The sequence below is a fragment of the Zea mays genome, chromosome 9, assembly GCF_902167145.1.
Source record: "Zea mays cultivar B73 chromosome 9, Zm-B73-REFERENCE-NAM-5.0, whole genome shotgun sequence".
In the NCBI taxonomy this organism is placed as follows: domain Eukaryota; kingdom Viridiplantae; phylum Streptophyta; class Magnoliopsida; order Poales; family Poaceae; genus Zea; species Zea mays.
Window position 1 is genome coordinate 1,668,417 of NC_050104.1, and position 11,569 is coordinate 1,679,985.

The following is an 11,569-nucleotide window of genomic DNA, read 5'->3' on the forward strand; positions in this document are numbered from 1 at the left end:
AACATATGTGGGGTGAGATGTACGAGCCTCTGGTCGATGATCAATGGCCACACAACCCCCATTTTTGTCGAAAATAGCCATGAACGACCATATTCAATGACACTCAAGGCTAACACCTACGGAATTTTGACAAAGAAATGGTCTCCACCATAAATCCAAGAATGTGATCTATGGCAAGGAAACATATGTGTAGTGAGATGTATGAGCCTCTGATCGAATATCAATGGCCACACAACCTCCATTTTTGTCGAAAATAGCCATGAACGACCATTTTCAATAATACCGAAGGCTAACACCTAAGGATTTTTGACCAAAAAATGGTTCCACCAGAAATCCAAGAATGTGATCTATGGCAAGAAAACATATGTGGGGTAAAGTGTACAAGCCTCTGGTCGATGATCAATGGCCACACAACCCCAATTTTTGTCAAAAATAGCCATGAACGACCATTTTCAATGACACTGAAGGCTAACACCTACGGATTTTTGACCAAGAAATGGTCTCCACCATAAATCCAAGAATGTGATCTATGGCAAGGAAACATATGTGTAGTGAGGTGTATGAGCCTCTGGTCGAAGATCAATGGCCACACAACCCCCATTTTTGTCGAAAATAGCCATGAATGACCATTTTCAATAATACCGAAGGCTAACACATTTGGATTTTTGCCCAAGAAATAGTCTCCGCCAGAAATCCTTGAATGTGATCTATGCCAAGGAAACATACGTGGGGTGAGGTGTACGAGCCTCTGGTCGATGATCAATGGCCACACAACCCCCATTTTTGTCGAAAATAGCCATGAACGACCATTTTAAATGACATAGAAGGCTAACACCTACGGATTTTTGACCAAGAAATGGTCTCCACCATAAATCCAAGAATGTGATCTATGGCAAGGAAACATATGTGTAGTGAGGTGTATGAGCCTCTGGTTGAAGATCAATGGCCACACAACCCCCATTTTTGTCGAAAATAGCCATGAATGACCATTTTCAATAATACCGAAGGCTAACACAATCAGATTTTTGCCCAAGAAATGGTCTCCACTAGAAACCCAAGAATGTGATCTATGGCAAGGAAACATATGTGGAGTGAGGTGTACGAGCCTCTGGTCGATGATCAATGGCCACACAACCCCCATTTTGTCGAAAATAGCCATGAACGACCATTTTCAATAATACAGAAGGCTAACACGTACGAATTTTTTACCAAGAAATGGTCTCCACCAGAAATCCAAGAATGTGATCTTGGCAAGAAAACATATGTGGGATAAAGTGTACGAGCCTCTGGTCGATGATCAATGGCCACACAACCCCCATTTTTGTCAAAAATAGCCATGAACGACCATTTTCAATGACACTAAAGGCTAACACCTACAGATTTTTTACCAAGAAATGGTCTCCACCATAAATCCAAGAATGTGATCTATGGCAAGGAAACATATGTGTAGTGAGGTGTATGAGCCTGTGGTCGAAGATCAATGGCCACACAACCCCCATTTTTGTCGAAAATAGCCACGAATGACCATTTTCAATAATACTGAAGGCTAACACATTCAGATTTTTGCCCAAGAAATAGTCTCCACCAGAAATCCAGGAATGTGATCTATGTTAAGGAAACATATGTGGGGTGAGTTGTACGAGCCTCTGGTCGATGATCAATGGCCACACAACCCCCATTTTTGTCGAAAATAGCCATGAACAACCATTTTCAGTGACACTAAAGGCTAATACCTACGGATTTTTGACCAAGAAATGGTCTCCACCATAAATCCAAGAATGTGATCTATGGCAAGGAAACATATGTGTAGTGAGGTGTATGAGCCTCTGGTCGAAGATCAATGGCCACACAACCCCCATTTTTGTCGAAAATAGCCATGAATGACCATTTTCAATAATACCGAAGGCTAACACATTCGGATTTTTGCCCAAGAAATGGTCTCCACTAGAAACCCAAGAATGTGATCTATGGCAAGGAAACATATGTGGGGTGAGGTGTACGAGCCTCTGGTCGATGATCAATGGCCACACAACCCCCATTTTGTCGAAAATAGCCATGAACGACCATTTTCAATAATACAGAAGGCTAACACGTATGAATTTTTGACCAAGAAATGGTCTCCACCAGAAATCCAAAAATGAGATCTATGGCAAGGAAACATATGTGGGGTGAGGTGTACGAGCCTCTGGTCGATGATAAATGGCCACACAACCCCCATTTTTGATGAAAATAGCCATGAACGACCATTTTCAATAATATTAAAGGCTAACACCTACGGATTTTTGATCAAGAAATGGTCTCCACCAGAAATCCAAGAATGTGATCTATGGCAAGGAATCATATGTGGGGTGAGGTGTATGAGCCTCTGGTTGATGATCAATGGCCACACAACCCCCATTTTGTCAAAAATAGCCATGAACGACCATTTTCAATAATACTAAAGGCTAACACTTACGGATTTTTGACCAAGAAATGGTCTCCACCAGAAATCCAAGAATGTGACCTATGGTAAGGAAACATATGTGGGGTGAGGTGTACGAGCCTCTGGTCGATGATCAATGGCCACACAACCCCTATTTTTGTCGAAAATAGCCATGAACGACCATTTTCAATAACACTGAAGGCTAACACCTACGGAATTTTGACCAAGAAATGAACTCCACCATAAATCCAAGAATGTGATCTATGGTAAGTAAACATATGTGTAGTGAGGTGTATGAGCCTCTGGTCGAATATCAACGACCACACAACCCCCATTTTTGTCGAAAATAGCCATGAACGACCACTTTCAATAGCACCGAAGGCTAACACATTCGGATTTTTGACCATGAAATGGTCTCCACCAGAAATCAAAGAATGTGATATATGGCAAGGAAACATATGTGGGGTGAGGTTTACGAGCCTCTGTTCGATGATCAATGGCCACACAACCCCCATTTTTGTCGAAAATAGCCATGAACAACCATTTTCAATGACACTGAAGGCTAACACCTACGGATTTTTGACCAAGAAATGGTCTCCACCAGAAATCAAAGAATGTGATCTATGGCAACGAAACATATCTGTAGTGAGGTGTATGAGCCTCTGGTCGAAGATCAATGGCCACACAACCCCCATTTTTGTCGAAAATAGCCATGAATGACCATTTTCAATAATACCGAAGGCTAACACATTCGGATTTTTGCCCAAGAAATGGTCTCCACTAGAAACCCAAGAATGTGATCTATGGCAAGGAAACATATGTGGGTGAGGTGTACGAGCCTCTGGTCGATGATCAATGGCCACACAACCCCCATTTTGTCGAAAATAGCCATGAACGACCATTTTCAATAATACAGAAGGCTAACACGTACGAATTTTTGACCAAGAAATGGTCTCCACCAGAAATCCAAAAATGTGATCTATGGCAAGGAAACATATGTGGGGTGAGGTGTACGAGCCTCTGGTCGATGATAAATGGCCACACAACCCCCATTTTTGATGAAAATAGCCATGAACGACCATTTTCAATAATACTAAAGGCTAACACCTACAGATTTTTGATAAAGAAATGGTCTCCACCAGAAATCCAAGAATGTGATCTATGGCAAGGAAACATATGTTGGGTGAGGTGTATGAGCCTCTGGTTGATGATCAATGGCCACACAACCCCCATTTTGTCAAAAATAGCCATGAACGACCATTTTCAATAATACTAAAGGCTAACACTTACGGATTTTTGACCAAGAAATTGTCTCCACCAGAAATCCAAGAATGTGATCTATGGCAAGGAAACATATGTGGGGTGAGGTGTACGAGCCTCTGGTCGATGATCAATGGCCACACAACCCCCATTTTTGTCGAAAATAGCCATGAACGACCATTTTCAATAACACTGAAGGCTAACACCTACGGAATTTTGACCAAGAAATGAACTCCACCATAAATCCAAGAATGTGATCTATGGTAAGGAAACATATGTGTAGTGAGGTGTATGAGCCTCTGGTCGAATATCAATGACCACACAACCCCCATTTTGTCGAAAATAGCCATGAACGACCATTTTCAATAGTACCGAAGGCTAACACATTCGGATTTTTGACCATGAAATGGTCTCCACCCGAAATCAAAGAATGTGATATATGGCAAGGAAACATATGTGGGGTGAGGTTTACGAGCCTCTGGTCGATGATCAATGGCCACACAACCCCCATTTTTGTCGAAAATAGCCATGAACAACCATTTTCAATGACACTGAAGGCTAACACCTACGGATTTTTGACCAAGAAATGGTCTCCACCATAAATCCAAGAATGTGATCTATGGCAAGGAAACATAACTGTAGTGAGGTGTATGAGCCTCTGGTCGAAGATCAATGGCCACACATCCCCCATTTTTGTCGAAAATAGCCATGAATGACCATTTTCAATAATACCGAAGGCTAACACATTCGGATTTTTGCCCAAGAAATGGTCTCCACTAGAAACCCAAGAATGTGATCTATGGCAAGGAAACATATGTGGGGTGAGGTGTACGAGCCTCTGGTCGATGATCAATGGCCACACAACCCCCATTTTTTCGAAAATAGCCATGAACGACCATTTTCAATAATACAGAAGGCTAACACGTACGAATTTTTGACCAAGAAATGGTCTCCACCAGAAATCCAAAAATGTGATCTATGGCAAGGAAACATATGTGGGGTGAGGTGTACGAGCCTCTGGTCGATGATAAATGGCCACACAACCCCCATTTTTGATGAAAATAGCCATGAACGACCATTTTCAATAGTACCGAAGGCTAACACATTCGGATTTTTGACCAAGAAATGGTATCCACCTGAAATCAAAGAATGTGATATATGGCAAGGAAACATATGTGGGGTGAGGTTTACGAGCCTCTGGTCGATGATCAATGGCCACACAACCCCCATTTTTGTCGAAAATAGCCATGAATGACCATTTTCAATAATACCAAAGGCTAACACGTATGGATTTTTGACCAAGAAATGGTCTCCACTTAGAAATCCAAGAATGTGATCTATGGCAAGGAAACATATGTGAAGTGAGGTGTACGAGCCTCTGGTCGATGACAAATTGCCACACAACACCCATTTTAGTCAAAAATAGCCATGAACGACTATTTTCAATAATACCGAAGGCTAACACCAACGGATTTTTGACCAAGAAATGGTCGCCACCAGAAATCCAAGAATGTGATCTATGGCAAGAAAATATATGTGGGGTGAAGTGTACGAGCCTCTGGTCGATGATTAAAGGCCACACAACCCCCATTTTTGTCGAAAATAGCCACGAACGACAATTTTCAATGACACTGAAGGCTAACACCTACGGATTTTTGACCAAGAAGTGGTCTCCACCATAAATCAAAGAATGTGATCTATGGCAAGGGAACATATGTGTAGTGAGGTGTATGAGCCTCTGATCGAAGATCAATGGCCACACAACCCCCATTTTTGTCGAAAATAGCCATGAATGACCATTTTCAATAATACCGAAGGCTAACACGTACGAATTTTTGACCAAGAAATGGTCTCCACCAGAAATCCAAGACTGTGATCTATGGCAAGGAAACATATGTGGGGTGAGGTGTACGAGCCTCTGGTCGATGATAAATGGCCACACAACCCCCATTTTTGATGAAAATAGCCATGAACGACTGTTTTCAATAATCCAAAGGCTAACACCTACGGATTTTTGACCAAGAATGGCCTCCACCAGAAATCCAAGAATGTGATCTATGGCAAGGAAACATATGTGGGGTGAGGTGTATGAGCCTCTGGTCGATGATCAATGGCCACAAAACCCCCATTTTTGTCAAAAATAGCCATGAATGGCCATTTTCAATAATACCGAAGGCTAACACCTACGGATTTTTGACCAAGAAGAGGTCTCCACCAGAAATCCAAGAATGTGATCTATGGCAAGGAAACATATGTGGGGTGAGGTGTACGAGCCTCTGGTCGATGATCAATGGCCACACAACCCCCATTTTTGTCGAAAATAGCCATGAACGACCATTTTCAATGACACTGAAGGCTAACACCTACGGATTTTTGATCAAGAAATGGTCTCCACCAGAAATCCAAGAATGTTATCTATGGCAAGGAAACATATGTGGGGTGAGGTGTATGAGCCTCTGGTGGAATATCAAGGGCCACACAGCCCCCATTTTTGTCGAAAATAGCCATGAATGACCATTTTCAATAGTACCGAAGGCTAACACATTCGGATTTTTGACCAAGAAATGGTCTCCACCAGAAATCAAAGAATGTGATCTATGGCAAGGAAACATATGTGGGGTGAGGTTTACGATCCTCTAGTCAATGATCAATGGCCACACAACCCCCATTTTTGTCGAAAATACCATGAATGACCATTTTCAATAATACCGAAGGCTAACACGTATGGATTTTTGATCAAGAAATGGTCTCCACCAGAAATCCAACAGTGTGATCTATGGCAAGGAAACATATGTGGGGTGAGGTGTACGAGCCTCTGGTCGATGATAAATGGCCACACAACCCCCATTTTATTCGAAAATAGCCATGAACGACCATTTTCAATAATACCGAAGGCTAACACCAACAGATTTTTTACCAAGAAATGGTCTCCACTAGAAATCCAAGAATGTGATCTATGGCAAGAAAACATATGTGGGGTGAAGTGTACAAGCCTCTGGTCGATGATCAATGGCCACACAACCCCCATTTTTGTCGAAAATAGCCATGAACGACTATTTTCAATGACACTTAAGGCTAACACCTACGGATTTTTGACCAAGAAATGGTATCCACCATAAATCCAAGAATGTGATCTATGGCAAGGAAACATATGTGTAGTGGGGTGTATGAGCCTCTGGTCGAAGATCAATGGCCACACAACCCCAGTTTTTGTCGAAAATAGCCATGAATGACCATTTTCAATAATACCGAAGGCTAACACATTCGGATTTTTGCCCAAGAAATGGTCTCCATCAGAAATCCAAGAATGTGATCTATGGCAAGGAAACATATGTGGGGTGAGGTGTACGAGCCTCTGGTCGATGATCAATGGCCACACAACCCCCATTTTGTCGAAAATAGCCATGAATTACCATTTTCAATAATACTGAAGCCTAACACGTACAAATTTTTGACCAAGAAATGGTCTCCACCAGAAATCCAAGAACGTGATCTATGGCAAGGAAACATATGTCGGGTGAGGTGTACGTGCCTCTGGTCGATGATAAATGGCCACACAACCCCCATTTTTTATGAAAATAGCCATGAACGACCATTTTCAATAATACCGAAGGCTAAGACCTACGGATTTTTGACCAAGAAATGGTCTCCACCAGAAATCCAAGAATGTGATCTATGGCAAGGAAACATATGTGGGGTGAGGTGTATGAGCCTCTGGTCGATGTTCAATGGCCACAGAACCCCCATTTTTGTCGAAAATAGCCATGAACGACCATTTTCAATAATACCGAAGGCTAACACCTACAAACTTTTGACCAAGAAATGGTCTCCACTAGAAATCCAATAATGTGATCTATGGCAAGGAAACATATGTGGGGTAAGGTGTACGAGCCTCTGGTCGATGATCAATGGCCACACAACCCTCATTTTTGTCGAAAATAGCCATGAACAACAATTTTCAATGACACTGAAGGCTCACACCTACGGATTTTTGACCAAGAAATGGTTTCCACCATAAATCCAACAATGTGATCTATGGCAAGGAAACATTTGTGTAGTGAGGTGTATGAGCCTCTGGTCGAATATCAATGGCCACACAACCCCCATTTTTGTCGAAAATAGCCATGAACGACCATTTTCAATAGTACCGAAGGCTAACACATTAGGATTTTTGACCAAGAAATGGTCTCCACCAGAAATCAAAGAATGTGATCTATGGCAAGGAAACATATGTGGGGTGAGGTTTACGAGCCTCTGGTCGATGATCAATGGTCACACAATCCCCTTTTTTATCGAAAATAGCCATGAATGACCATTTTCAATAATACCGAAGGCTAACACGTACGGATTTTTGACGAAGAAATGGTCTCCACCAGAAATCCAAGAATGCAATCTATGGCAAGGAAACATATATGGGGTGAGGTGTACGAGCCTCTGGAAGATGATAAATGGACACACAACCCCCATTTTAGTCGAAAATAGCCATGAACGACCATTTTCAATAATACCGAAGGCTAACTCCAACGGATTTTTGACCAAGAAATGGTTGTAACACCCCAGGTGTTTATATTCCGCTCGACAACGAGTACGGATGCAAGCACGTAATCAGTGGATAAAACGGATGCCAAAATTTTAATCCTTTTCACTTATCGCGATTTTTATATCGCATCTGTTCCGTCTGTCGCGAGCGCGACATCGTTTTTATTTTTATCTATCCGGACTCTTCCTTAATCTTCATAATGTTCGGAATTCCGAAAATCGGTGCGTCCGATGAGTATTTAAAATTCATCGCCCGCGAATACAAATTCGGAAGTTCGAGCTCACTCGGATGGTTTTATCCGGATAAATTAATTTGAACTCGACAACTAAAATTGTTCGGAGTAAAATAATCTAAATCGCGCATCGCCGAGAGAAATCATGCGCAAGACTAATAATCAGAAGTATTTGGTAATTAGAGCCAGACTTGAATAATTTCTAATCAGTTTAACTTCAACGAAATTAGTCATAAATTAAAATACCGAAGTCGAAATCCTTTAATTCAGTCCATTTACGTCCTGTCCGAAACAAACCAGACTACTGTAATAAACAAAATCAAAATTGAAACAGCTCGTCCTAGAAATTTTAATTGAGCTCAAATTCACTGGTAAATTATCCGTGGCTGTGGAACCAGGTGTTCAGACACGGATGAAATTATTGATTTCAGATCAATTAGAATACAGTTCGAAAAACTGTTCTGATTGGTTCCGATTACGTTTCGCTCCGATCTAAAAAAATCAAGACTTAAAGATATTTGTGATTTCTGGAAATTAAAACAAAAAAAACATAAAAATCTAAAACTAAAAATCCCAGTCGATTTTATCCTATCTCTAACCGCCCCTCGCCTGAGATTTTTTTTACCACAGCCGTCGTTATCCTTATCTTTCCCTTGATCTTTTTTCAGCCGTCCTCATCCTCTCTATGAGAGCCGACGCCCAGCCTTATCTTGAGCACGGACTTCATCTTCTCCAACCTCCAAGCTCCAGCACCGGGCCGCACGGCTCTTCCTGCTCTGTGCGCGCGTTCCCTACCCAGCGACGCTCCTCCAAGCTTCTCCCTCCCTGCGCGTTTCTCTGCTCACGGCGCTCCCTGTCCGCTCGTCCAACAGCTGCCCAAGTCCGGCCTCTGCTTGGATCTCGTCTGTGCCATGGAGCTCTCCCCTGCCGCGCCCAGTCCAAGCTCCTCCCCTGCCGGCGTCCAGCACCCGGCCGGATCTCTGATGGCGCGCGTGCCCTTCTCTTGGCGGCGCTCACTTTCTGCTTCTCTCTGTCTCTAGCTCGCCGCAGTGCTTTTCCCTTGCTCCCATGGCGCGCCGGCCGCTCCTCTCTGCCCAGCATAGCAGCTTCTTTCTCTGCTTCTCCCAGTCGGCCGAGGCCCCGCCCGTCCGTGCTCCTTCTTCTAGCTCCAGCTCGCGGCGTTCCCTCTGCTGAGCCATGGCTGTCGTGCCTCCGCTCCCTTGTTTTCCCTGCGCGCAGCAATGAGGTTTCTGCCGCCTAGCCTTCGCTCTCTTCAACCTCCAGCTCGCCACGGCGCTCGGTCCTGCTCGATGTTCCTTTGCTCGCCTAGATTCCCCCTTGCCATGGCCGTGCGTGCCGGCTCACTGCTTGCTCGACCGCGTTCCTGGATCGGCCAGCGTCGCGTGTAGTGTAGGTGTTTGCGGTCGGTGGATCCTCGTCGTCGATACTGCGCTTGCTGATGGCCGAAGCTCGGGTCGTTCGTGGTGCTGTCGCGCCATCGCCTCGGTCTGGCCGTCGGCCAGGACCTCTCAATACTCAGCTCCCTGTTCGTCCACAGTGCGCCCTGTTTTCTTTGTCTTGTCGTCGTCGTTCAGTCACCGCGCCCTCAGCTCGCGCAGCTTGCTTGTGGCCCGGTCACTCGCCCTCGGCCACAGCCTTGATCTATCACGGTCTGGCTCACCGTCAACCCGCTCGAACTCTGCCCTGGCTAAGCCTTTCTGCTCGTGCCGTTGTGGCGTTATCGTCGTTCGTCTTCATGTGGTGGATACAACAACGTCGTCGTTTACTCTATGGGGTTCATGGTCGACTTTGTCACCCGAAGAGTGATTCTGGAGTTGGATAAAAATGTGAGAAAAGTCCGTGCAACAATTGCCAGAAGCCCGATCGGATATCCAAACTGAGAACCGTCGTCGTCCTCGAGGTTATCAAATCGATTCGATCGTGGTGAGCCAATTTATTATTTCAGTTTATTGAATTAGATAATTATATAGCCACGATGATTTTTCTTGTCGTTAGCATAGGCACATTGTGTGACGACTTCTAGATTGGTAGCCGTACCTGTTGCTGATCCTCTTAAGTGTCTTTGGAAGGATTTCCCTTCCTTTGTTTTCTTTTTATATTATAATGGCACATAAAATTCTTATAGAGGCGTCTCATTTCGTGTAGCAGTTAGTTGTATATCTAGTCGCGAAGTAGTTGCGATATGTGGCGAAGTATAGATTTTAGATAATAAAGATACAAAGCATGTGTTGGAAGACTTGTATGCGTAGCGTGATTAGTTTATGATGCGAAAGATAGGTTAAGTATTTTCTCTAGCTAGCTAGTAAGTCTGACGATGTTGTCGTGCCGATTTAGTTTGCTTAAATAAATTAATACTTGGCTAGTAGGCATTTTAATGAGCTGGCGGGTAATGCAAAGTCGTCCAGTCTGCTAGTTTAGAAAATTGACGTGTTTCTATTCGTGTTTTAAGATTTAAATATCTTAGACTAATGAATTTAAAATTAATAAGTTTTTGGTGTTGAACTTTAACTAAGGCAAATAGAGTGTGAATACATATATTGTTGTTTTGCGATATATAAGCTACCTTTGAATAGGCTAGAGAAGCGTAATTATTGCGCTTAGTCGTATATCGGTAACTAGTATTTCTGTAAGAACTTATACAACGCCTCGCCGCTAGGTGTTTCGCTATCGCATAGCACTATTTAGGTGTGTGATATTCTTGTCGATATGCATTCATGTGTATAATGCATTCCATTCAGGTACGTTAATTAATCGCGTGATGCGGAAGACGAACCAAGTCGACCCCAAGCGCGGGCTAACCCGCAGGATGAAGCTGATGGACCAACTTGAAGATGGTTAAATCAAGCAAGTGCTTGGTCGAGGGATACTCGTCAAGTGGACATCGCCTAACAAACACTAACCTAGTGTTACTCAGGCAAGCCCCGGTGCATTTGCCACTCTCCTTGATGTCTTTAAAATCTTTCTCACTTGATTGATGCATTAGGTGATAGGAGTTGAATGCTTAAACAATTCCTGCATTACCTTCCTTGAACTTGATTACCCTCCTTCAAACCCTGTTTTTACAAAAAGGTTTTACTATGCTTAGCCTTGCTTT

The 11,569-nt window shown here is 43.3% G+C and overlaps 1 pseudogene; it reads right to left on the bottom strand.

Annotated features, from left to right (window-relative positions):
• Positions 1 to 8,922: 8,922 nt before the first annotated feature.
• LOC118473261 (uncharacterized) lies at positions 8,923 to 9,811 on the bottom strand (annotated as a pseudogene).
• Positions 9,812 to 11,569: the final 1,758 nt, after the last annotated feature.